This window comes from Protopterus annectens, chromosome 9.part0 (genome assembly GCF_019279795.1).
Source record: "Protopterus annectens isolate FY-2018-M chromosome 9.part0, PAN1.0, whole genome shotgun sequence".
Classification (NCBI taxonomy): domain Eukaryota; kingdom Metazoa; phylum Chordata; order Ceratodontiformes; family Protopteridae; genus Protopterus; species Protopterus annectens.
In genome coordinates this window covers 252,319,123-252,346,162 of record NC_056743.1, presented here as the reverse complement: position 1 = coordinate 252,346,162, position 27,040 = coordinate 252,319,123, and the positions used below count along the sequence as shown (strand labels likewise).

Sequence of the window (27,040 nt, the reverse complement as noted above, 5' to 3'; positions counted from 1 at the left end):
AAGACACAGATTATGAATCCTCTGATCAGGTTTCCATTTCCTCTGATTCTTCTGATGAGGGCTATTCTATCCCTCCCTATGAGGACTCTGATGCTGAAGAGTCCATTCATCCAGCCTCACCGCCTGAGGATTATTCTTTTGGGGAAACCCTGCACACCATGAGGGAGCATTTCCATTGGGAGAGCCAGGATTACTCAGATTCCAAGAAAAGGGTCAGAGATTTCCTTTTATTGCCTCAGCACAGGCTCCTGGCTATCCCCCCTGTGCTTGATATTGTAGATGATGTTTTTTCTGAATCCAGTCTGTCTCCTGACTCTTTACCCCCTGCACCAGTAAAGCCAGATAGGTAGTACAGGGTCCCTGACTCTCATAAATTTCTTTACAAAAACCCCGCTGCAGACCCAGAAACAATTTCTCAGGGTCCTAAAGGGGTTGAGGCTTCCACTGCCAAAAATCCTGTCCCCTCAGATAGGGATTCCAGAGCTCTGGACAGATGGGGGAAAAAAGTTTACACTTCTGCTACTTTAGCTGTAAGAGCTTTAAATTGTCAGTTTCACATGCTTAAATATCAGCAGTATCTCATGTCATTGTTAAAGCAGAAAATGGTTACAAATATAGAAAGTCCTGACAGTAAAGAAATGCAGGATTTATTGCATGCAGTTGAACAAGTGGGAAAGCATACTCTGCAATGTGGTTTTAATTCATTAGAGGCTTCTTGTAGAGCCGCAGTTACAGGCTCTGTTATTCGAAGACATGCTTGGTTGAAAGAACAAAGTTTACCTGACCATGTTAAAGTAAAATTATTGGATGCTCCATTACAGCATGATACTTTGTTTGGTGTTAAGGCAGAATAGGTGTTAAAGAAAATGGAGGATAAAGCAAAGTCAATGCAAACAGTGAAAGATTTCTTACAGGTTCAACCACCTAGATTTAGCAGAAACTGGCCTTCAAAAAATTGGCCCTTTCCAGTATCAGACAGGCCACAAAGAGGCAGATCTCAGCCCCAAGGCTCCTACAGACCTAAACAATGAGGTGCTTCAGCCCCCAAAGGAGGAGAAGACAAATCACAACCTTATAGGAAGCAGTCACAATGACTTCCCTCTGCAAATGCCAAGCTCTTACCAGTTGACAGCACCCCTAGGGGGCAAGCTAGCACTTTTCTTAAAAAATTGGTGCATGATCACCCAAGACCAATGGGTACTGAATATTGTCTCTCAGGGGTACAGATTCCACTTTCACATGCTTCCAAAACCAAAAGGTATGCCAAACCTGCCCAACACCAATGGGCAGAGGCACAAAAGCAGATTGCGGCTCTTATGAATATGGGAGCTATTCAAAAAGTTCCACAAGAAGAACAGGGACAAGGATTTTACTCAAGACTTTTCTTAGTACCCAGAAAAGACAAAGCCTGGAGACCAGTACTGGACCTGTCAATCCTAAATACTTTCCTGGATGTTCCAAAATTCAAAATGTTAACACTACAACAACCTCTGCCCATGCTGGGCAAGGAGACTTGGCTAGTAACTTTGGACCTCAAGGAGGCATACCTGCACGTCCCAATCAGACAGTTGTGCAGAAGATACCTCAGATTTATAGCAGGCTCAATGCATTACCAATTCTCTGCACTGCCCTTTGGCTTATCTACTGCACCCAGGGTCTTTACAAAATGCCTGGCACCAGTAATTGCATTTTGCAGACAAAAAGGAATTCAAATATATCCCTACTTGGATGACTGCCTTATTCAGGCAGAGAGCAAAGACATTCTTCTAAAGCACCTGGCATTTGTAAAATGATTGCTAATTTGCCTAGGGTACACAGTAAACAAAAAGAAATCAAAACTAGTGCCCTCTCAAGAGATAATATTCCTGGGTGCAAGCTTAAATACAACTGCCCAGATGGCTTATCTCACGCCAGACAAACTAAAGCAACTGACTCATTACTTTCAAATGATGGCAACAAAGACCCAGCTCCCTGCAGGAAAAATTCTGCAGGCCCTGGGTTACATGGCATCCTGCATTCAACTAATTCCATATGCAAAACTGCATATGAGGAAACTGCAATGGTATCTAAAAAGTGTTTGGACTCAGCATTGTCACAGCCTAGAGACAGTCATAACCTTGATTTCCTGCCTACAACAGGAGTTTTGATGGTGGTCCCAGGCCTGTCACCACAACAAGGGACAGCCTTTCACCTTACCTACAGCCAGGCAGACAATAGCAACGGATGCATCGGATTATGCCTGGGGAGCACATATGGCAGGAAAATTTATTCAGGGCACGTGGCCCAAGGAACAAATGCATCTTCACATCAATCAAAAAGAGATGCTAGCTGTACAGAATGCCCTGACAGCCTTCAAGGACCTAATACATCCAGGACAACTATTAATAAAGACGGACAATACCACAGTTATGTGGTACATAAACAAGTAAGGGGGCACACATTCCTACCCCCTATGCAGACAAGCCATGAGTTTGTGGAACACAGCACTGACCTACCAGGTACATCTGCAAGCACAATTCCTGCCAGGAACAAAAAATACACTGGCAGACGAACTAAGCAGAAATCTAATGGATCCTCATAAATGGAAACTAAATCCACGAGTGTTCAACATGATAATAAGGAAATGGGGACGCCCAGACATAGATCTTTTTGTCTCACCTCACAATTACCAAATACAGAAATTTTGCACAAGGACTTATCACTCTCAAGCATGGAAATTGGATGCTCTATCATTCAGCTGGAAAGACCTGACAGTCTATGCCTTCCCTCCAATGCCTCTTCTCATCAAGGTGCTTCTAAAAGTCAGACAAGAGAGACCAAAAATGATCCTGATTGCACCAGACTGGCCACACCAACACTAGTACCCAATCCTAAAGAGTTTGCCCCAAGGTCCACCTTGGCCTCTACCTCAAATCCCTCTTCTGACACAACAAAACAATCAGATTCTGCACAGTCAACTCAGAACCTTAAACCTGGCAGCATGGCAGATAATGTTGCCACTCAGACTGCACCTCTCTCTAAAGCGGTTATGGGTGTTATTTTGGAAGCCAGGAGGCCCAGCACTAGGAAATCTTATGCAGAAAAATGGAAGAGATTCTGTGCTTGGAACAAGGCACAAGGGCTCGAACCACTTGTCCCTAATATACCTCAGATTTTGCAATACCTAACTGAGATGTTGGACAAAGGCCTATCTTTTTCATCCATTAAAATCCATGCCTCTGCCATTTCAGTGCATTACAATACGGATCCTCCTATTTTTTTTCACATCCTCTACTACGGCAATACCTCAGAGGGGCAAAAAATATAAGACCCCCTAGGAGAGCACCAGTACCTACATGGGACCTCAATTTTGTTTTAGAAAAACTAACACTACCTCCATTTGAACCAGCCAGCACAGCTGATCTAAAATTCTTGTCATGGAAAACTGCTCTGCTCCTAGCAAGACGAGTCTCAGAGTTACAGGCATTGATGGCTGTGGAACCTTTCCTCATTTTTCATCAGGACAGGGTTTCTCTTAGGACAAACCCAACATTCATGCCAAAAGTGGTCTCCAATGTGGCTTTAAACCAAACCGTTCATTTACCTACTTTTTACCCAAATCCACAGAATAAAGGGGAAAGACTTCTGCATGCTTTGGATATACACAGGCAGTTACGATTCTACTTGGACAAAACAAAAGCTTTCAGAAAAACTGAGCAACTGTTTTGTAGCATATGCTACAGGATCACAAGGAAAGCCTATTACAAAGCAGACAATCTCGAAATGGATAGGACACTGCATCCGCTTCTGCTATGCACAACATGGCAAATCAGTGCCTAAGGGCATTAGGCCTCATTCTACCAGAGCAGCAGCCACTTCAGCAGCTTTCCTCAGAGGGGTACCTACCAAAGACATATTAGCAGCTGCAACCTGGAGCTCAGTGCACACTTTCACCAAGCACTACCACTTACCTCTCTACTCCAAATCCAGAGTAGGCTTTGCCACTGCAGTTCTGCAGGGCTTGCTAGCCTCGCCAAATCCAATTTAGACCCAGCCACCCAACCTCAGCTTTGGGATTCTACCCAAGTGTAATGACTGCAACAGTGAAACACGATGAACTCATACAAAAACAAAAACAGAGATCTTTTTATTTCAAATCTAAAAAGACTGAATAACAAAACACCCCCAAAAAAAAAACTTTTTTGCAGGAAGCTAGCTCCCCTGCAACACCACAGCCCCTGCTGATTATATCTACCAACTGTAAAATTGTACAACGGGGAGAGGACAAATTTCCAAACCCTTCTGTACCTTGGCCATGCATGCAAACCAGCCAACAGACTGAAAAAGCAGTCTATAAGCGCATTCTCTCTTATAGACTGTAGGCATAGATAGATAGATAGATAGATAGATAGATAGATAGATAGATAGATAGATATAGATATAGATATAGATATAGATATAGACACACATATTTAGGAAGATACAATATCACTGTCAGGTAATACATATACTTGCTCTTGATTGCAATTTACAATATAATTTACAATATAAACCCATTATTTTTTCAATGGAATAAAGAAAAGGTTTGAAGAAGCATAGATAATGAGTGAATCTTATCAACTGCTTACAATTAGAGATGGGGTTTGGGCTGGACTGAAGAAACCTGTAAGATATAGATTTTAAATCCACCAAGATATACTTCACAACTGAAACATGGTATAAAACATCAGCCTCAGAAGCAGGGTTTGATGAAAGTAAATTTTTAGTGAAGAGGTACTGCACATCCAAATATGTAGCTGTTCATAATTAGACATTAAGAATGGCATTTTGATGGCTGGGAACTGTAGGAATTAATTTTTTAGCATTACCTTTTGACCGTTCTTTTTCTTCTGGCAACATTAAAACACCAAAGACAGTCTTTCTTTCTTTCGGTCAAATGAAAATCACACAAAAGCAGATGCTTAATAAATAACTTTTCTGAAGTTTGAAACAAAGGCTTCTGTGGTCAGTGTGCCAGGTTCCTAAAGTTATATAAGCAATTTATTTACAAGCCAGATTCATATGAAAGATCTGTTTAATCGGCATGGAAAACTATACTTTATTTATTTATTTATTGGCTGATTGAAATTTAATTACCGGGAAAGTCTAACTGGGTAGAAGCCCATTTTCAGCAGAGGCCCAGGAAGAAAAGCTCCAAATTATTAAAAAACATTTTAAGAAAAATAATTTTACAATCTTCAAAAATAAAAAAAACTCTGCAGTTTAAATAATTATAGCAAATTAGATATAATATAAAAACGTTGGTTAAGTTATATGACAATCATTTAATATTTAGAGAAATTTTAGATAGTTTGCAGAGAAATTAAAGGTAAGTTTGTTTAATACAAACAGGAATTGCAATATGAAGTTTGGAAAAACAGGCTTATGGTATATTTAGAGAGAAACTCAGGGAAGAGAATATGATCGAAGTAAGGAAGTAAGTGAAGAGGGGAGAGTAAGGACGTATAAGGAATGAAAAGGTACTTGTTCACATTCAGGGATATAGTTTATCCTGGTTTTGAGCAGGAACAGAGACAGATTTTAGTAAGTCTTTCTGAGTGGTTTTGAATGATGGGAGGGAGAAAGTTAACCTAATGAACACAGGTAAGGAGTTCCAGGCCTTAGCAACCTTGTACGAGTACAGAGAATGCCAAACAGACTTGATAGGGTCATAGGAGTTTTTTGGTCACTGGATCTCAATGACCAACTGAAAACATAGTTGTACAGAAATTTTTAATGCTAGACAGGCAGATGGATGCTGGATAATTTTATAGGTGGTAAGAAGTTGTGTATATGTTAGTTGATGAGGCAGTTCTAACCAATTTAGGCGTTTTAGTGCTATACAATGGTGGGTTCTGAAAACGGTATTTGCTACAAATTTAACAACTTTGTTATGGCATTGTTCAAGTTTTAAGTTTTGTGAAGTCTGGAGGTTAGTAAGGATGGGAGCTCTATAAAGAGGTCTGGGGACAAGATAAGTACTGACAAGTGTAGCTTTAGTTGCATTGGTGAGAACGTTTTTGGCTCTGTAAAGCATCCTTTGTTTTTGATGATTTTTTCTTGTGCAGTTTTGTACATGCAGGTCAAATGTAAGATTACCATCCAGTATCACCCCTAATAATTTGCTGAGAAGTGACGTCAATGGTTGTATTATCAAGAGAGCAGACTTTATATTTTGTTTTTCATGAGAGAGGGATTTGGAGAAAAAGTAGCAGCTTGGTGTTTTTTGTATTGAGCAGGAGTTGGGAGTTATGAAGTCATGTTTCAGTGGGTGTTAAAGCTTCCTAAGTAATTTTTTGGGAGCTGTACCATATTGTGAGATAGTGAAAAGTTACTTGCCTTTCTCTTACACGAGTGGCCTGTATAACAGGCAGCACAGTTGGAACAGACAGCGAGACAGACTACATGCGTTGTAATACATGTAAAATGATCTCTTGGGCTGCATGTTTTAGTTTTCAAATTACAATAGTAGCAGGAGATATTCATTGCAAATACACTGAGGAAATATCCTGCAAGTACAGACACCCAGGTTTTTATTATTAATCAAGTTGCAAGGCATGTTGAAACAAGGTTCAGCATGGAATGTGCTATGTAAATTATAACCACGCCCCCTCTTGGTGGACAATAAGAATGTTCCATGTAATGTTAATAATATCCATAAAAGGCACAGAGGCTGTGTGTGTGTGTGCGTGTGTGTGTGTGTGTGTGTGTGTGTGCATGTGTGTGTGTGTGCGTGTGCGTGTGTGTGTGCGTGTGTGTGTGTAGGGGCTGGGTGTGTTTTGGGATGGGTAATGAGCAATGCTTAAAACAGTGGGATGGGGGAAGACTAACCACCACAGACATCTCTGAAGACATGGGATGAGGTGAACACTGACCACCAGGGATTACACTGTAATCTTATGCCGTAATGGCACTGACATGTAATATGGGTTGAGGGGAATGCTAGACAGCAGGCATATACTATAATAAGTGCCTTAATGGCATTTGATTAAACAAAAGTAAAATGGAGTGGGGAACCACTTGCTATCAGAGATAATTCTTTAGTTGCATGCTTTATTTGCACTTAGGGCTGGGAGGAAACCTCTATCCACCAGAGTTAATACTGTAAACTTTGTGCCTTAACAGCATCCAGAGTATGGGGACACTAGAGATTGGAGATACTCTATATGCTATGCCCCAAAGGCAATTAAGAAAACAAAAAATAAAACAGTGGAACAGGGTACCACCAGATGCCAGGGACATTATAAATATTGTGCCTTGCAGGCTACCACTAGACAGCAGGAATGTAATGGAAAAAAGTAAGACTCAATAAAAAATAAATAAATAAAATAAAAAGTAAAAGGGGGGGGCAGCTTTGAACACTGCACCCATGTCATGGGAAGCCCTAGCACTTATCCACCACACTCAGCGATAAGTTAGTACATGAAAGGATCTTCTCACATATATTGAGGATGTTGGGCATTATTCAATGAGAGTGGAACAGGGAAGAAAAAGCATTTCTCTCAACCTTGTGCAAGAAGTGCACACTAAGTCCAAAATATTGGTGAGACAAAGAAATGGGATGGATTTTATTAATTCCTCTTAGAAAGTCACTAGAATAACTACTTTTGTACTATCATGCATTTACTGAATGTGAAATTCTAATGTCTGGCATTAATGATCGACTGTAATCGTCTGTGATTTATGTGGGTAGGAAGAAGGAGATACTGGGGATGATATCACAACATAGGATTAGGTATAGGGTTAAGTGGTGTGTGTGTGTGTGTGTGTGTGTGTGTGTGTGTGTGTGTGTGTGTGTGTGTATGTGTGTGTGTGTGTGTGTGAGTGTGTGTGTCTATGTTTGAATGCATGCATTGTGAGGGGGAGAGTGAATGGAAGGTGCCTGTGCTAACATGATGTGTTCACCTCCGTTGTCAACTATGAAAGTAGTTAATGGTTATTCAGAGATGTGCAAATTATCAGATACTGATGTCTTTCCTCAATGCACCTAGTGTGTCTCTGAAATGCAAAACACTGCTTCACAGAAACAGGACTTTTTTTACCGCAGTTCTTAAAGCAGTTGGTGGGGTTCTTTCTGAATCCCCGAGTACATCTAATCTACAAGATGAAATTATAGCACATGTTCTGTTACGAGAAATCTTTTTTAGTTTCTGTGTATTATGTTCTTCTGATAGGCTAATGAATGGAGCATGGAAGCTCAAATGCTGCTCTGTGACTGTGCTAACAATATTAACTTCAAAAATGTCAGGCTAACCCGTGGTTAGAAATTTGTCATGCAGTAAACCAGCTTATTTGTGAAAATCGTCATCTGGAAGTAAGTAGCTTTGCTCCCTTCACTATGCTATCCTTCATGTTTTCAACATGTGTGCTTTGATAATATAATCAGGCTTTGCTTTTTTTAATAATAAATACAGCCCCCCCCCCCCCAGCCTTCATACTATTTTCTTCTTTACTTTTGAAATGAAGACAGAGATGTGGATTTAATTTAAAGATTTTAATGTATTTATTTATTCTTTGTTGACCAGGTTATTCCTACTAAGCTAGTAGCCTCATTTCAGGGGAGACACTTGGTGCTATTTGTATTATTAGGGGTTATTTGGCCTGGGCATTGGGGAGCTTCTCTCACTCTTTTTGATGCCTCAAGTAGATGTAAAAGATCTCACAGTACCTGCCACCAATGCAGCAGATGAGGCCTTGGTTTAACTTCTTATCTGAAGGACGACATACTCAGGAGTGCGGCACCTCCATTGTACTGCACTGCAGCATCAGCAATCAGCCTACATGGTGTGTGATCGTTCTACACCAAAGGTGAGTTTGCTACTTGCTGCATTACAAGCAGTGCTTTCAAATGTTATAGCACAAACACTGGATGGTCATTTGCTTAACAAAACAGTTGCACATTGAAAACAGATTTAGCATGAGCAATAGGAAACTTCTCTTCCCTTGAAGCTCAGATTAATTCAAAATGCTTTGAAACTGTCATTCATTGAAAATGTATTGAAACTCACATAGGTTCATAGGTTAATAGCTAAGTATTAGGATAGCTGCCCTTCTGACCCATTTTAAACCTAGCCAGTTTTCCTTTTTGTGCTCAAATTAACCAATCTCATTTGGTTACAGATTAGCTATACCCATCCCATGGTCGATAACTATGTATTACCCCTAATGAGAATAACTGTGATCATACCATAGATAATTTGAAGGAACTCATGCATGGAATAAAGCATTTAGGACAATAAGGGTCTGAATGATGAAATAATAAAATTAGCAAGCAAAGGAGTGTAGTATTGCTGGAAGAACTGAATTCATTCTCAAGTCTTAATGAGTACCTTTATGAGGTGTAGACTCTGTTTTTTTTTTTTTTAACAAAATCTCACCAAGATGATCCTGATATATAGACTGTATTTTATTTAGCATATGCCATGGACAGAAATAGGTTAAAAAATAAAGACAGCTGGGAACACAAGTCCTAGGATAAAAAAATGCCCAATTCTGATAGGCACACTGGTCCCAGGACTGGAAAAATGACAGTGTTGAATCCTCAAAACATGGGAGTATTCCTACAGTGGGGTTATGCCAAGCTTACGGGGAGGATGTCCCCCACCCTGTTCTAGAAGGAAGTAGTAGTGGACAAAAATCACAAAAACTGATAGGCCAAAAAAGAAACATAAAGATAACAGAGTAGACTGCTGAGAATAAGAGAGAAATTATGTATTATTACTATTATGCCAGAAGCCTAGAATTTCCAGACAGAAGATAAACAAAAAGATTAAGAGGTTAATTAGAGGAAAGAAAACTACTTGAACAAAAAAAAACTGTCAAAAGTTTCAAATGCAAATTTGTGTTCATTATACATCAAATTCATGAAAAACATTATATAGACCAAGAAACTTTGGGACATTTGGAAAATGAAATGACTGAGAAAGTGAGAAAATATAAAGAACAAAATCTAGAGGGGCAGCTCCAAAGATATTCAAAGAGAAATACAGGCAAAGGTACCCAGATGTGGAAAATGTCAAAATGCAAACAATAAGATCACAAAGGGGGAACATAGAATAGAAGATTAGAAAAGTAGAAGTTAAAAAATAGAAGCTGAAGTTATGGAATACCTGTGAAGTGAAGGATTTAGTACAGAAAGTTTAACACAGGTTATATCGCAGCATGATGGAACAATGAGTTCCCCAAGTAAGGTGAAACAGGAGAAGCATTAGCCATCTGAAAAGGAAATATGGACACGGGAAAGAACAAGAGATTTAATATAGTTCAATATTTATGCAAAGGAGAAAGCAAAAGTAATCAGTACAAAAGCAGCAAAACCAAAGATATTTGACAAGAAATACAGGCAAAGGCATACAATATGGAAAGCTTTACAATACAAAAAATAAGAAGACTAAGAGGAAAAGTAGAAAAGGACATTAGTAATGGAGAAGTTAAAGAAATATAAACTGAGGTTGTCGATTACCTGTGAAGTGAAGGATTTAGTGTAGAAAATCTAACTCTGATGACACCATAGCAGGATAGAATAACAAATCTCCAAATTAAGGGGAAAGATCTGGTCACTTGCCATATGAACATACTTTGGAGCCTTTAGTAGGAAACCAATATAAAAGTTCAGTTGGAGTTGCACAGCAAGGGAAGGAACAGGAAACTGTGGCAACTCTGATGCAGTCAGTGTTGTGGAGTGATAGGCCAGTGAGCTCCAATATAAAAGAACAATGGATAATACAGGATGAAACCGAAGAGAATATAGCACAAGAAGATGCTCTGGAACTTTCTGTAGAATGCCCATAGGAAATGGAGAACAAAGAATGGGCCCTCAGTTTACAAGAAAATGATCTAACGGAAGAGTTGTTTGAATTAATAGTGATGGATAGATATATTAGGATCAATGAAAGACTACAGGATGTCAGTAAGACCCAAAATGTTAGAAGTTTGATAAAATAAATGAACACAGTAATTGGGACTGTTGATAGAAATTCATGCAATATAACAGAAATAAATAGGATATATTACTGCACAGCTAAATTAATAACAAATAAATTCTCACTGCAAAAACAAAGGGTAGTAAGGAAAAGATAAGAGAGAAATCAAATGCCATCATGGAAGTATCAAAAAGAGAAAAGTATAAAGCAATTCAGACAAGAAGTGTCACTGTTAGAAGAGTACAGAAGAGGGAACAGATCAACAAAAATACTCAGAAAGATAGACATGATAAAAGCAATGCTCAATATCAGAACAGATCAGGATCTATCATACACTGTTGCAAATAATAAACTAAAGACATCAGCAGAGGCAGAAAAACGTAGATGATATGCAGATAATTATAAAGGAAAAGTACAAAATAAGCAATTTATGGATAACCCAAAAAGTTTTATAAAGAATTGGGAAACAAGGCAAAAGGAAATGAAATACCACCAAAAAAAAAGAAGTAAAAAATATTAATTGTTGATAACGTAAATCTTTAATGTATTGACCAGCTGTGGACTACATAAATAGTTATTTGTTTGTTTTATAACCGATTTGTTTATTTATTGTTTTAAAACCAAATAAAAAATAAATAAAAAAGAAAGAAATGTACACATTTTGGAGAAATATCTAAAAAGATCCTGTGGAACAGTTTACTATGAAAATGTCGAATGTTAAATGGTCGAACATGAATTGGTTGAAATCACTAGCTGCAGGAATTAAAAAGCTGAAACTGTTTTAGTCGAAAATTATAATGTCAAATTTCCCATTTCTCCACTATAGTGCGATCTTAGAGTTGGTATATATAAGTAGGGGGTGTGCGGGGGGCACAGCCCCCCACATGGGGGGGTGCAGGGGAAAAAATTCAAAATGGGATATTCCAGGATGACTCTTTGTCACCGCTGCTCTTTTGCCTTGCCCTTAACCCATTAAGCTGTTTACTTAACAGATTAGGCCATGGCTACAATTTTGCTCCCTGAAAACAACAAAGTGTAAAAGATTTATCATCATCTTTTTGTGGATGATTTAAAATGATATAGTTCATCAACTGAGGAACTGAAAGCAAAACTAGAAGTTGTCAAAACTTTCTCAGATGATACAAGAATGGCATTTGGTCTTGATAAATGTGCAAAATCAGCCTTTAAAGTAGGAAAGCTGCAGCACCAAGAAAATATCAGTCTGGGACAGGAATGTGATATAAAGGAACTTAAGCAAAAGGGAATGCATAAATATTTGGGAACTGATGAAGAATCAATGTTAAAACATGAACAAAAGCAAATAAAACTATATTTTAGAAGAGTAGATTTAATACTGGGAACAGCGCTGACATCTAGCAATAAAGTCCGATCTATAAACCAATTTGATCCTCCTGTTATAACTTAGTTTTGGAGTGACTAACTGGCCCCAAAAGGTGTTTGATCAGTTGGACAGGAAACAAGAAAAATGCTTCATGCTCATTAAATGATTTATAAAAATCAATGTATACCAAGATTATATACTCTCCATTCTGAAGGAGGTATGGGCTTCCTCGAAATTGTTTACATGTGTAGATCGCAATCGTATGACTACATTCATATCTGCTGACCTCACAAGATCCAAACATCTTGAAAGTTTTAAAACATGAGAAGAATAAGTCTAAGATGATTTCCCTGCTTAGTTTAGCAGAAGCATATTGGTGTCAAGTGGTAATGGAAATCAAACCAGAAGTAGATAAAAATCAGGCAGTAACTGAATGTGCCAGAAAGCAAATGAATGAATATAAGGTAAAGGATCAGATGAGAAGGAAAGAAATGGGAAAAGCTATAAATTACTTGCAAGTACAGAAAACTCTTGGAACAACCTCATGTCAGTCAGGACCGAACACAGCAATGGTTAAGGAGAGGTGAATTTAAACCAAAAGACGAAAGATTGATATTGGTGGCCCAGGATGTTGGTTTACAAACTACATTAAACATGTAAGAGAAACAGTCAAATGATGGTGTTGTAAAACAGAATTGGAAACAGTCACACATCTTGTTGCCAGGTGCGATACACTAATGGCAGAAGGACTGTATACTGAAAGGCATAATAATGTGGCAAGGCTGTTGCACTGGGGATTGTGCAAACAGTATAATACTGAAGTAGCTGAGAAGCATTGGAAACATGACCCACAAAGCATTATGGAAAATGATGAAGTTTATATCACATGGGATCAGCCATTACCAACAGTTCAAAAAAACAGATGCGAGAAAACCAGATATAGTGGTCCATGAAAAGAAGACAAGTAGCAATAATCATTGAAACTGCCACACCCGGTGACTACAGTGTCTTACATATAGAGAAACACAAAGTCATAAAATACCAGGATTTACAGGCAGAATGAGGGCCACGTGGAAGAAGGATACCTAAACAGTTCCAACAGTATGGCAACGGATCTTATAAAAAATAATTTACAATCGTACTTAGATATGTTACTGATACATGTAACTATGTATGAATTGCAGAAGGAATCAATTCTGGGCACATTGCGGGTGCTGAGAAGAGCACTTCTGGCTAACATCAAAGATTGAAACAATACTAATTTCATGAACTTTAATCATACTTTGACTTAGGAATGGGATTCATTCTCATCATGGTATTAAAAACCCAAATCACTTGAAGAAATTAAACTGACAGCACCATTAGCAGTACAGGAGGCAGTCCTGGTGTAAATTTTCTGTTTCCCATCCATAGATTCAAGTTGTGTTGAATATGTTCATGGATGAACTTTGTTTAATGTGGATGGGGAGCCTGTGAGATATAACTCTCCATCCAAACCATTCTGAAGATGGTGTAGAAGAGGTTTATATCCATAGTCCAAGTATTTCTGATGTCATTAGACTTGCTGATGTGGAGTAAATCCATCAGTGTTAGGTCAGAGAATGTCTTGTATGCCAGTTCACCTCTTAGCAGTTTATAGGATACCAAGTATAGTAATAGGGCTTTGAGTCAGTCCATGTAGGAGATGTTGTTTAAGCCTTGTATCCTTTTAGTAAGGTATGTCTGTGAGCATTCCAGTTCATTCATTGAAAATGAATTCCAGGGCATTCATTGAAAATGCACCTGGTCAGAGGCAGATCAAGTATATAATGATCCTTTGGCTGTTTTCAAACCATGGGCCCCCAGAAAAATGTTTAGGAATGTATTTATTGTTAAAAACATTTATTAGATCACATTTTAAATTTGTAGTTTGGAATATTTTTTTCCATTAAGCAGTGAAAGAAAATGTATGGACCAATAAATGGCAAAAGTACCCATTTCAGAACATTTTAACAAACTGTAGTTACTGTAGAGGATTAAGGTTGTTGTCACTATAAGTCTGAGCAAGTTCATTAACTAAACTGCATCTTCTAACAAGGACATTTTATAAACACACACACACACACACACACACACACACACACACACACACGCACAAGGACATTTTATAAACACACACACACACACACACACACACACACACACACGCACACACGCACACACATACACACATGCAAGATGCACACCGTATCATCAATGCTTTGCACACACTCCCAACAGCTTTCAGAAATTGAATTTAATCTTCTCTTGCTCAAACAGTATAGTACCTCTGCTCCACTCGCTTTCATAAATCAAACCTTTGTACTGATCTGGCTCTGTTCACAGCTGCTGAAATCCATCAATGTAAATAAATCTTATTTGTAGCCTGTAGCTCTTGAAATATATCAAATCTCTCTCGTAACCTACAAGTGCTGTGAAATCCATCTCTGATAACTACTCATTGTGCTGTGAAATCTCATGCCATTTCTGCATGCGTGCTTGCTCCTGTCTCATTGGCTGGCAGCAGGACATGGATGTGTGGCCAGACAAATCAGGAAATTTTTCTTGATTTTAAAGCAATAGTGCAAGCAACAGTGCCCAGACATCCAGGAAAGTAGAAACACCTTTTTTTGTTTAATGTTGAAATCCTGGGGGAAGTAAGAAAACGTTCTATTTTTATTATTTAATGCTGTGGCTGGGCCCCCAGCCTGCACTGGACCCTAGGCAGCTGCCTAGGTTGTTTAGTGCTGGATATGACCCTTCTTGAAGTAATTATTAGACAAGTATTCAATTTTATTAATTTACTACCTAAGAAAGCATTGAGTACATAGCCAATAACTCACAAAAGATAGGACAACATGCTAAATCTGGATCAGTTACAGCTTACAGAAGGGATGTGTATGTTGTTATTTAGTTAGATATCATTGATTATGCAGAGAAGATTTAAAATTGCACAGTATGTTGAAAATAGTTACAAATTTGTAACCATTTGAAATGACGATACTGCACATTAACAATTCACAAAATAGTTGCTTGCTAAATCTGGATCAAAATCTACAGAAAGGGGGATACTTTCTGCTGGAGTGATCTTCGGCTTCTTCTAGTACCTCTTTTGAGAATACGTACCTCCCCCCTTCAGCTTACCCACTTGAACCAAGCTACCAGCTTATGACCACTGTTGGTGGTGCAATTTTCCATTCACAGGGGAGACGTAAAAGAGACTGAGTATCCCCATGTAGTTTCATTTTTTTCTTGGAGTGGGGTACTTCTTTGTTATGCCTTATTCTTTTTTCCAGAATGGGAGTGCAGTGTTATGCATGTTCCTGCACCTGTTGTGCTAAGATGCTTTCCCAGTCCTCTTATGTACATATGGATATGACTCACTGATATACCTCCAGGCATTGCTCCAGCTTCCCAGGTCACTAATAGATTCCTAGTCAAGAGCACTGCAGGTGGGCAATCTACCCATGTGCAAGTTTTGCATCTTCGTGGTACATTCTGACTTTTATAATAGGTTACAGCATATGTATATAATTTTGATACAGTATGCCTTATCTTGTATCAATACAGGAATGGGTCTATATCAGTTTGTCAAATAGTCTGTTCAGCAAATGACTATTCGTTGAACCCACTTAAGTGAAATGTCATTTTAGCAAACGATTATTTCAGCAAATTGTTTCACAGGGAAAGGAAGTAGTTGGCCATCATTGGGAATTTGCCCCTTTCCCCACTGTAGTCTGATCTCAGAGTTGGTATACTTAGCTAGGGGGGTGTGAGGTCAAAGCCCCCCACTTTGCTGAATTTTAAAATGTGCAATGTTTGTTACTATCGGTAGCTAGCACACTATTTTTTCCCTGTGAAAAAATTCACTGAAACGGTCGTTCACTAAAAATTACTTTTCACTTAAGTGGGTTTGAGAAATAGTCATTCGTTGAATAGACTGACCAACTGATATAGACCCTACAGGAATTGTACATATTAAAGCATAATTACGTGCATGGATCAGGACAGGGAACACAAATAAATGGGTTCTTATTTTTCTGTGTACTAATCTGTGTTATAATTGGGAAAGGGAATTACTATGAAAAAGACCTTTATCATTATTCTTCTGGCTTTACTGCTACAGGGGCACTGCGTACCAGGATGCAGCCTTGGAATTTTATTTATTTGCATAGCTGAAGCAGTTTCACAAGTAATGATAGTGTACATGTACTGTGCTTTTCTTTGTAGAAATGAGAGCAGGATAAGGAAGTGGAGTGATTCTGAATGTGTAGTACACATCTATGCAAGAAATTCAGGAAACTAAGTATTTATGGAACAGCAATCACAGAGGATGGAAAGGACCCATAATCATTACTTGAAGATTTTTGGCCAACCTGTCTTCCTCCACAACTTCTGTTGTTGAATATATCCCCTATCATATGTAAACTCTCTCCTTTTATAATGAAACATCATCTGCACACTCCCTTCCTGTACACACAGTGGTACATCTTTGACAGACAAAGTTACACGTTTGCCAATGGCACACTTGCTGTTTCCTCTTACATATTGACTACAGTCATGCACCTTGCCTTTATTCTGTTAGTACAGTATGGTTTGTTCAGTCTGCCCCCCCCCCCTCCGCCTACTCCAGCTTGCATTTGATGAAAATGCCTTCTCCTTACATCGCTTTTTCATTACTGTGGAATGCCTTTACATTGTGGTCACTGGTAATACTGATGTCATCACAGCATACACACTGGTTGCTTCTTACTCTGCCCACTTTATCTTTGCTGCTCAAGTGCATAATGGAGCGTTGAGGTTCCACAGCCACCATTACTTGAAGGGGTGACATCAGTTTTACTGTACATTTTCTTTCTGTTAGTGCATGAGGTATTCAGTCTGTATTTGTCTATGAGCTCCACTTACGTAGCAACAGTCAGGCTGGTTAAAGCACTAACAACTTAAATGGCTGGCTTGGCAAATGATCATAATTATAGCCTACTTCAAAACAACAACCCTGTAAGTGCTAAGGGATGGGAGCAACTTGAAAGAACTTCCTCATCCCAGCCTACATCTGTGAGAATTCATTATAATCTGAGTGACAACAAAATGGAAACACTATGATTCTATTCACTGAGTCACATTTTTGAGTAGATGTGAATAAAATAGAAGGGCACCTAAATAACATTTCCTGTCCTGTATATTTATTGCACTGCTATTCAGTTTAACTATTCATAAGTGCAGGGCATAAACCTAACCTATAACAATTGAAGATCTGGTTAGAGTACATTCTTCTTTCAGACAGAAATGACCAATACACTGGGCTGGCACAGACACTCTAGCTTTGACTTGAAACACTGTCACCACCTCTCCGGACAAAATGTTTAAGTACACTTGGTGAGTATCTGCTGTCCTTAGCAGTTTCATAGATACCATGCCATACTGGGTGAATACTTTCTTTCCAAAGCTGCTGCTACAACAGAGTCACTAGTGGATCTTACCAAATACCACAATCCTAACTTGATAAGTAATAGTTCACCTTAACCATTACACTTGCAGTCCTTGTAAGAATAAGATTATATCCTCTTCAACTGGACATTAAGATGGCGCACACAAACATTACAAACTTAAGAAAGGGAGTTCCTGAGCTACACAGCTGTTTTTACCTAACAGATGTCATTGTACTGACACTTGGCTAAAATGGCACCCAGTGGAGCTCCATCTTCAAGATTTAAAATTATTCAGAAAGGAAAAAGTAGTTTTTATAATTAGAGGAGAGTTGGAAAAAACAGGGCAGTTATTTAAATTCCCAACAGTGTAAAGTTTTCTTGGATGATTTTATTCACTTATTAGCAGAGGCAGTCAACAAATTCTAGTCACTGTTATAGTAGTAATAGTAAACAACCAAAATTATCTACCTATATCTTCAACCTGGTCTTTCTGACCTACTGTTTAAGGAAAGCTCAGAATATTATCCCCCAGCTGCACATCTGAATCAATAATTCTTGAAGATTTAAAGCACAAGTGCCCAGCTCCAAATAGTTGTGAACGTTTTGTATGCTGCCTACAAGGATAGACATTGTTTCACTAATACAGTGGAACAGGGTCTTAAAAAACCCACTGAATACAAAAGTGATTTGGTGATACATATAATGACCATTCAGCAATGTTTACCATTTAGTCAAACAGTAAATCTGTTGTTCGTCACAAACCATTCGCACTAAAGATACCAGGAAACCATCCATAAAAACTTGGGAAATGTTTGACTTGTGGTAAAGGGACTCTAGCCTGTTGCTGCAGTCCTTTGATATGGGTTCTCAAAACTTCACTGGTCTGTGTCTTAAAACATACATTTATACACTCAAAATAAGACAACTGGGCAAAGGATTAAACAAGCAGAGAGCCTTGTCAAAGGAGAGAGGAAGGCAATGCCACAAATGTGTGCATGCAGGGAACCAGTAGGCTAAAGACTGACTATACTTCATTCATACAGGAGGAGAAAAGGGGCCCGCCTGTATAACCACAAAAAACACATTATTATTGACCCCAAGATTTTATGGTCTGATATTAATAAAATCTTTGTGAAAGGCATGACCCCTTAATTATGAGCCATTTCTCAATACCATCCCTAAACAGGTGGCAGAGGAATTCGACCCACTCCACTGTAAGTGATCTAGATAGAGGATTTATTTTCAGTTTCTTACTATCTAAATCAACTCATCCACACCTTAAAATGCAGCTTAAGACTAATAAACATGTACGTATTAGAAGATTTACAGAAGACTGGAAAAAGAGAGAATTTTCTTTCTTGATGACATGCTACCTAATATCTACATTTGCTGGCAAAATACACTACTGTACCTGCCTGTTGGCTCATAAACTGGAAGTTTGACAGAGGTTTAACATTATATGCTGTTAGATGGAGAACCTACAGCAGTTATGGGGTTCATTCCTACACCCTTAACCCCCAGTTGTCTACTGTATGACTCTGAGCAAGTTATTTAGCTAGACATTGCTCTTGTGTGTTTAGTAGGCTTTCCTGCTCCACATATTGTTAAGTGCTGCATCCAGGAGGGAAAGGTATCAAAACCGGGGAAGGGTAATATCATCATCCCCATTTATAATGGAATAACACACACACACACACACACACACACACACACACACACACACACACACACACACACACACACACACACACACACACACACACACACACACACACACAGTATTTCTCTTTCTTCTGGCATTACAGGATGGCTTTCCATTCTGCAAATCCAATTTATGGAACATTCTGTAATTTCATTTAACTGCTGTTTCCTGCTCACATGCTTTAGCTCTCCACGGACATATGACAGCAGTACTCCCTGTCTTTGCATCTTCAGGCTTGTCACTTTGATGATGCAAAGCTGGATCTTCCCAGCACTTCCTGTACTAGTAGGCATGGTGTCTTTTCTCTTTTTTAAAGTAAGTAAATATGTTAATGCTGCATATGGCTGAGTGCATGTCTGTTTATTAATGGAATAGGTTTTGCATTAGCATGCATTTTCTGACCAAAATGAACTATAAACTATAAAGCCCTAATATCTAGCATTAGTGATTATAAAGTGATTATAATCCTCAGTGATCTACTAGAATGCTAAATGTTTTTACATGGTATGGACAGGAGAAAAATATGAGGCATAAATCAGGGCATCCTGCAAAAACTGTAGATAGATGAAAGGCAAGATTTAGTAACAGGCAAAGTCAGAGACAGTTAAGAGAAATATGGACTTTGAGCTGCACATGATATGCTTGGATAAGAGTGAAACAGTAGTAGCTGTCACATTTGCGCTCGTATAAAAGGAATGCATAATGCATGGGGGCTTGAAAACCTGATTAACCAACAATGTGTAATTAAACTTATCACTGAAAATTAGACAAAAATACAAATAAAACTTCCCCATTCTGAAAATCCTGTCTACACTCCTTTCTTCCTCTAGCTGACTAGGTAATGGACACTCTGCTGTCCCCTACACAATGTCAGCACATCAGCAAGAAAACAGAATTTCCTGCAGAGGAATCTATAAAAGCAAAGAATATTATGGCCCTGGAGAGCAGTTTTTGGAAGAAACCTTCCTTTAAAAGAAAACTGAGAATGCAAACTTAAATGAAAAAACATACAGCCGAAGTAAACAATTACTGAGGAAATTTTAAGAACAGATAGGCTACTTTGTTTTACTCACATGATCTTTAACTGTCAACAAATGTTGCAATCACTCTTACCCTTCTGGTATAGGTCATAGCCAAAAGGGTCTGAGATAGACAATTCACTGAGCTGATTAACAAATAAATACCATTCTCCATATTAGTTCACGGAAATTCTGTATCATATACAACCCCCTCCTTGTTGCAATATCACGTTTTTCCCATAATTTACAATTATAACTTATTAGTTGTTAGACTGCATCCATCTTTTTCTCATTCTACTTTTTACATTTAGGTTATAAATTGTCTAAGTTTCTTTACTGAAAGCAGGAAGATGGTTTCTTTTAGTCATTTATTGCTGATTTTAACGGCATTGAGCTTATACAGTTACAGGTATAATTCTTCACATGATCCTGTGTATATCAAATGTAACTTTGTGGAGTCCTGCTCTGTCAAAACTGTCTGAGTAACTGTATCTGTTGGCTCTAAGTGGAAGCTGCTAAAGGCAAGAAGAATAAAATATTCTCACTACCTTCATGTAAATTGTTCTGAGATGCTATCACCTCAAAACTGGTATAAACATTTGGGGAAGAAATCAGGAGGTGCAGAGTCCACTTTAGGACTCAGAGGGCTATACCCCCCTCCTGTAATACTTCTGTTTATTTTGAGTGCTGTGTGTTAGGTCAGTAATGTGTAATGTATGTGTGAGGAAGTACTTTTTCTCTGTGTTCAGTTCAGGACAATCTAATATATGATGATTTCATGTTCACTAGATTCTAGTGACTGTATGTTACACTGAAATAGTTTGCAGAATTATAATTAAAACAAATAAAATAAAATAAACATAGCTATATAAATAGATACAGATATAGCTGATGTATATGTATTCCCCCTCTGTATATAAATGAAGCTGATGATTTTTAATACATTAGGGCATTAAAACTATTGTACTACATGCTTTACATGTCTACCTTACTGTGGTTAGCTGCTTACATTTGTATACATGTCTATTTATGTGTAGGCATGTGCGTGCATGTGTGTGCATGTGTGTGTGTTGAGAGGTAATCATTACAGGCTTGTTATGTCTCTATGTGTCAGTTTTATAATACAAATATACTGAGGTGTACACTTTCAGTTTGTAAGACATTTAGACATTCTGTTGTTGACAGGGTGGTTGCAATAACTGTTGAAACATGAATGGTATGTTATCTGTTCTTCTGTAAAAATGTGCTTTTGCTGAACCATAGGAAGTAGGACATGACCCCTGGCATCCTGTGGGTTTCAAGGAAGAGATCAGTATGCTGTGTTCAGTACCTGCAGCTGTCTCATAGTAATGTGGATGGTCACACCAGCCAGACACACTGCCATTTCCTTTACACACAAGCCTGGCTGTACTGCCTGTACTAAACAAACTCTCAATTTGTAGCAGCCTCTGACATTTGACTTTTGAAGTCTTATGACTCAGACAGTAACCTTCATCACTGCTGTTTCAGCCCAAATATTCTGAAAGTCTATGGGGTACAAGGAAGTAGCATAACTGTGAAGTTATGCTGGGAACTCACTGCTTGCGCAAATTTCTGTGTTGCAAGTGTATTTCTGTCTTTCATATGCATGTATGCATAGTTTTCTGATGATTTACTCAAATGATGAAGGTGTGATTGTCGGCTTGTTTTTAAAAACAAAATACTGATCTCTATGGTAATTAGTCTTCAGAGCTAGCTGATTTTTATTTGTTTAGTTGTCTGTAATTAGAATAAAACTGTTTAGCAAAACTTATCTATACTTATTCCTAATATGAATCTCTTCCTTATCTTCCTTATTTTGGTTTCATACCAATAGCTTTTTGTTTTCCAGCTTTCCATTTCCCCTGGTTGGGTTAGATGTGGACCTCTAGAACACAGATGATGGACAATCTAAAGAGCGTTGAATGACCAGTGGAAGGAGGTAAAGTCTAAATACTAACTATCATGCCTGTGAGAGGCCTCACTTCCTCAGTCATCATCACACCCAGCTCAATTTTCTATTAGGGCAACAGCATGCACAATGTATTTTTGTAATTAACAGATTGTCATTAACAGTATGTCATGTGTTGCACAGTGCATGCTACATGCAGTATGTCATGTGTTGCACAGTGCATGCTACATAGAGTATGTCATGTATTGCACAGTGCATGCTACATGCAGTATGTCATTGGAGTTAATAGTAGAAACATCCTTAGACGTGGTCATGTTAGTTAGCACATAAATCAAACCATGGTGAAAAAAAAACAACTAGTAAATTTAAAACATACAAAACCAGTCATGACAAAGGACTTCTCCCTTTATTAAATGATAAACCAATGTTAAAACCAAATGATTGAGTGCTTTTGATCTATTCATTAAGGAAGTCTTCAGAATCAGCCCACTAAGTATAACAAAGCTACTGTTATACATTAAATAAGTAAATGATTAATTAAACTCACTCAGCTTAAAGAAACACACGCTATATAAAACAACTGCCACTTCTTTTTCTTCTTTCAGCTGCTCCCGTTAGGGGTTGCCACAGCAGATCAACTGTTTCCATTTCTTCCTGTCCTCTGCATCTTGCTCTGTCACACCAACCACCTGCATGTCCTCTATCACCACATCCATAAACCTTATCTTAGGCCTCCATCTTTTCCTGTTACCTGGCAGCTTCATCCTTATCATCTTTTTCCCAGTATACTCTGCATCCCTCCTCAGCACATGTCCAAACCAACGTAATCTTGCCTCTCTGGCTTTGTCTCCAAACCTTCCAACCTGGGCTGAGCCTCTAATATACTTATTCCTAATCCTGTCCATCCTCGTTACACCCAGTGCCACGTCAAGCTCTGACTCCTGCCTTTTTGTCAATGCCACTAGGGTTGGGAGGGTGGCCTAATGGTTAAGGTGTTTGCCTTACAAACACAATGTGCAGGGTTTGAGTCTCACAAGGGATAATTAACTAGGCTTAAAATGGCTCGCAAGGGCAGTTAGCTTAGTACTAGTCTATGAACCTATGAACTGTCTCCAATCCATATAACATAGCTGGTCTCACTACCCTCTTTTAGACCTTCCCTTTCACTCTTACTGGTACTTGTCTGTCACAAATCACTCCTGACACTCTTCTCCACCCACTCCATCCTGCCTGTACTCTCTTCTTCACCTCTCTTCCACACTCAGCATTACTCTGAACTGTTGATCCCAAGTACATAAACTCATCCACCTTCGCCACCTCTACTCCCTGCATCCTCACCATTCCTCTATCCTCCCACTCATTCACACACATATATTCTGTCTTAGTCCTGCTGATCTTCATTCATCTTCTCTACTGTCACTAAATACGTAAAACAAATTCACTTAACTTACATGCACATGTTTCTCATAAAAAATCAGAAGTCTCATTCAAGTAAACAATAAAATTAGTTATCTCTACTTCAGGTCCCTTCCATAAAATAAATATATCATCTTGGTACCTGACATTGGTAATAACTACAATTAAAGATGTAATTAGATTCCCAGTCATACAACACCAAGCTGGCATAAGTGGGAGCACATGAGGCTCCCACAGCCATCCCTTTGATCTGCTTATACTATTCACCTTCAAAAAATATGAAATTATAGTCAAGCACAACAGACATTAGACCATAAATTAGATTGATCTTATCATATGTAAAATTCGAACACCTTACTAAGGCATCGTAGAAATGTACCATTCCTTTGTCTCTTGGGATTGACGTGTAGAGCTCAACAATATCAGTAGTTACAAAAATGATACCTTTATCCCAAATTCCTTCTTTAAGTCTTACTAAAAAAGCCCAACAGTCGATAATTATATAATTAACTGATTGATAAATAGATTTCAACCATCTATCTACACAAATACCAGTGGGATACGTTTTAGACCCTCTCCCAGTAGCTATCGGCCTGAAGGGAGGGTTTTCAAGATTTTTGTGAATTTTTGGAATACCAAAAATGGTAGCCACTATAGAGTTCTGTACTTTCCAAAACTCATAAGTGTCAGCTGTAATTCTTTGTTCAACTAAATACTCTTCATAAATGGAATCAATTCTCCTATAACCTATATTAACTTCATTCAATGATACTGATATATATATATATATATATATATATATATTACTATTGCGTAATAGATCTAACATAGCTTTGGAATAATTTATTACTATCGCGTAATAGATCTAACATAGCTTTGGAATAATTAAATGAGTCATATAAAACAATCTCCCCGCCCTTGTCGGGTTTCATTACATGAACAGATCTATCATTCTTTAAAGAATTAAATAAATCACTTTCTTTCTTATTCAAATTAGAAAATTTTAGGGGGATGTTTTTGACTCTAGTTTCCAAGGCATACAGGTCCTCAATTATAGCCCTTTCAAAAACATTAAGTATAGGATGTAAGGAAGGATTGAAAATGCTTTTTTTCTTAACTTCCATAGGACTCCTTTGCAACACCTGTTTGTCTGTCTTTTCTTATTCACAGCAATAATAATTGTCTTTCAGCTTTTCCTGGTTAGGGGTCGCCACAGCGGAACTTTGGTTCGCTAATGATTGGCAGTGGATTTTTATGGTGCCGAGTTGCCAGCCCGACACCCAACCTTCAAAGAAGGCACACCCATTCACACACGCGCCTACCTGCATGTCTTTAACATCATCCGACCATGGAGAGGACATGCAGACTTCACACAGAAGGCGCTCCAGCCGAAAATCGTACGGGAGAACCACTTGCTGTGAGGCGACAATGCTAACCGCTGCACCACCGCGGCCACTCTCTTGTTCACAGTAATAAACAGCTAAATTCAGGTTCCTAATGAAGAGCTTAGTTTCTATTATTGTGTCAACAACATTGAATTTCTTAGTGAGTACAAACTTGTATCTCCCTACAACCTGTTTTAAATATTAGGGCATCAACGTAATAGGTGGGTAATTTTTATTCGTGTCCTTGTATTTTGTATTTATTTTAATCTCATTTCAATTTCTATTATGAGAAAAGTACAGTTTTGTACCTACCATAAATGTAGATGTTCGAGGATCCACATTGCTGCAGTCCTAACACTTGGGTAGTCCGCTGTCCAGTCGGCCCGAATACCAAAGTATATGGCTGACGTCGGTCAGGGCGCATTAGACTGACGTCAGTACGTCAGGGTACTAATGCGCATGACCGACGCCATATCCTCAGTCTTTTCTTGCCCCAGATGTCAGAAGACCCTGAAAAGATAAGGCCAAAAACCAAAAACTCCCAACATATCTGCACCAAAATATATATATATATATATACAAAATATACAAAATTAGCAGAATATAACCTCACCTACACAACCACGCCTAAACACAGAGGGGAAGGAGGGAGGGGACTGCAGCAATGTGGATCCTCGAACATCTACATTTATGGTAGGTACAAAACTGTACTATGTTCTTCATTCCACATTGCTGCAGTCCTAACACTTGGGTAGAATCCCAAAGCAGAGGTAAGGGAGGCTGGCAAATCATAAAGAAGCAGGAGCTGTCAACATGCCTTGCAAAATAGCTGTGGCAAAACCAGCCCTAGATTTAGAGTAGAGAGGAAGGTGGTAATGCTTAGAGAAAGTATGCACTGAACTCCAAGTAGCTGCCTCCAAAATATCCTTAGTTGCCACCCCTTAGAAATGCTGTTGAAGTGGCAGTAGCCCTAGTGGAATGAGGCCTAATCCCAGCTGGAATCTCCTTGCCATGATGGGAATAACAAAATGCAATACAAAACCCAATCCACCTAGAAATAGTTTGTTTTGACACAGGCTTGCCCTGAGAACTCAAAGCAAAAGAAACAAACAACTGCTGAGACTGCCTAAAATCCTTAGTCCTGCTCAAATAATAACGCAATTGCCTGTGTACATCTAAAGTGTGCAAAATCTTTTCCCCTTTATTTTGGGGATCTGCATAATACGTAGGCAAATGAATAGTTTGGTTTAAAGCCACACTAGAAACCACTTTAGGCATAAAGGAAGGATTAGTACGTAATGATACCCTATCCTTATGAAAAATCAAAAGGCTCAACCGCCATAAGGGCCTGTAACTCAGAAACCCTTCTTGCAGGAGTAATGGCCAACAAAAAGCAGTCTTCCATGACAAGTATTTCAGTTCAGCAGTAGCTGCAGGCTCAAAAGGTTGTAGAGTAAGTTTCTCCAACACAAAATTGAGATCCCAAGCAGGAGTAGGAGCTCGGGGTCTTATATTCTTGCCACTCTAAGAAATCGCTTGAACAAAGGATGTGAAAACAAAGGTGGGTCACAATCATAGTGAGCTGAAATTGCTGCAGCATGAATCTTAATGGAAGAGAAAGACAAACCTTTGTCCAATAACTCAGTAAGATATTGAAGAGCCACACTCAAATTAGGCTCTGAAATCTCCAAATTCTTTGCTGCAGTCCAAAATAAAAATCTCTTCCATTTTTCTCGTACACTTTCCTTGTACTAGGTCTTCTGGCTTCCATAATCACATTTAAAACTTGAGGAAGTTGAGGGCTGCTGTCTTTCAAAACATAATATGCCAGGCTGTTAGATGAAGAGATATAAGCT

At 38.6% G+C, this 27,040-nt stretch overlaps 1 protein-coding gene across 2 annotated transcripts in view; it reads left to right on the top strand.

Moving 5' to 3' along the window:
• The window catches only part of PRR5L (proline rich 5 like), a 959,912-nt gene that overhangs the window by 519,709 nt on the left and 413,163 nt on the right, over nucleotides 1–27,040 (top strand). For both annotated transcript variants that reach the window (XM_044082833.1, XM_044082832.1), the window contains exon 4: nucleotides 22,324–22,413. The gene's annotated coding sequence lies outside the window, so the exon portion shown is untranslated. The remainder of the gene's footprint in view (nucleotides 1–22,323; nucleotides 22,414–27,040) is intronic.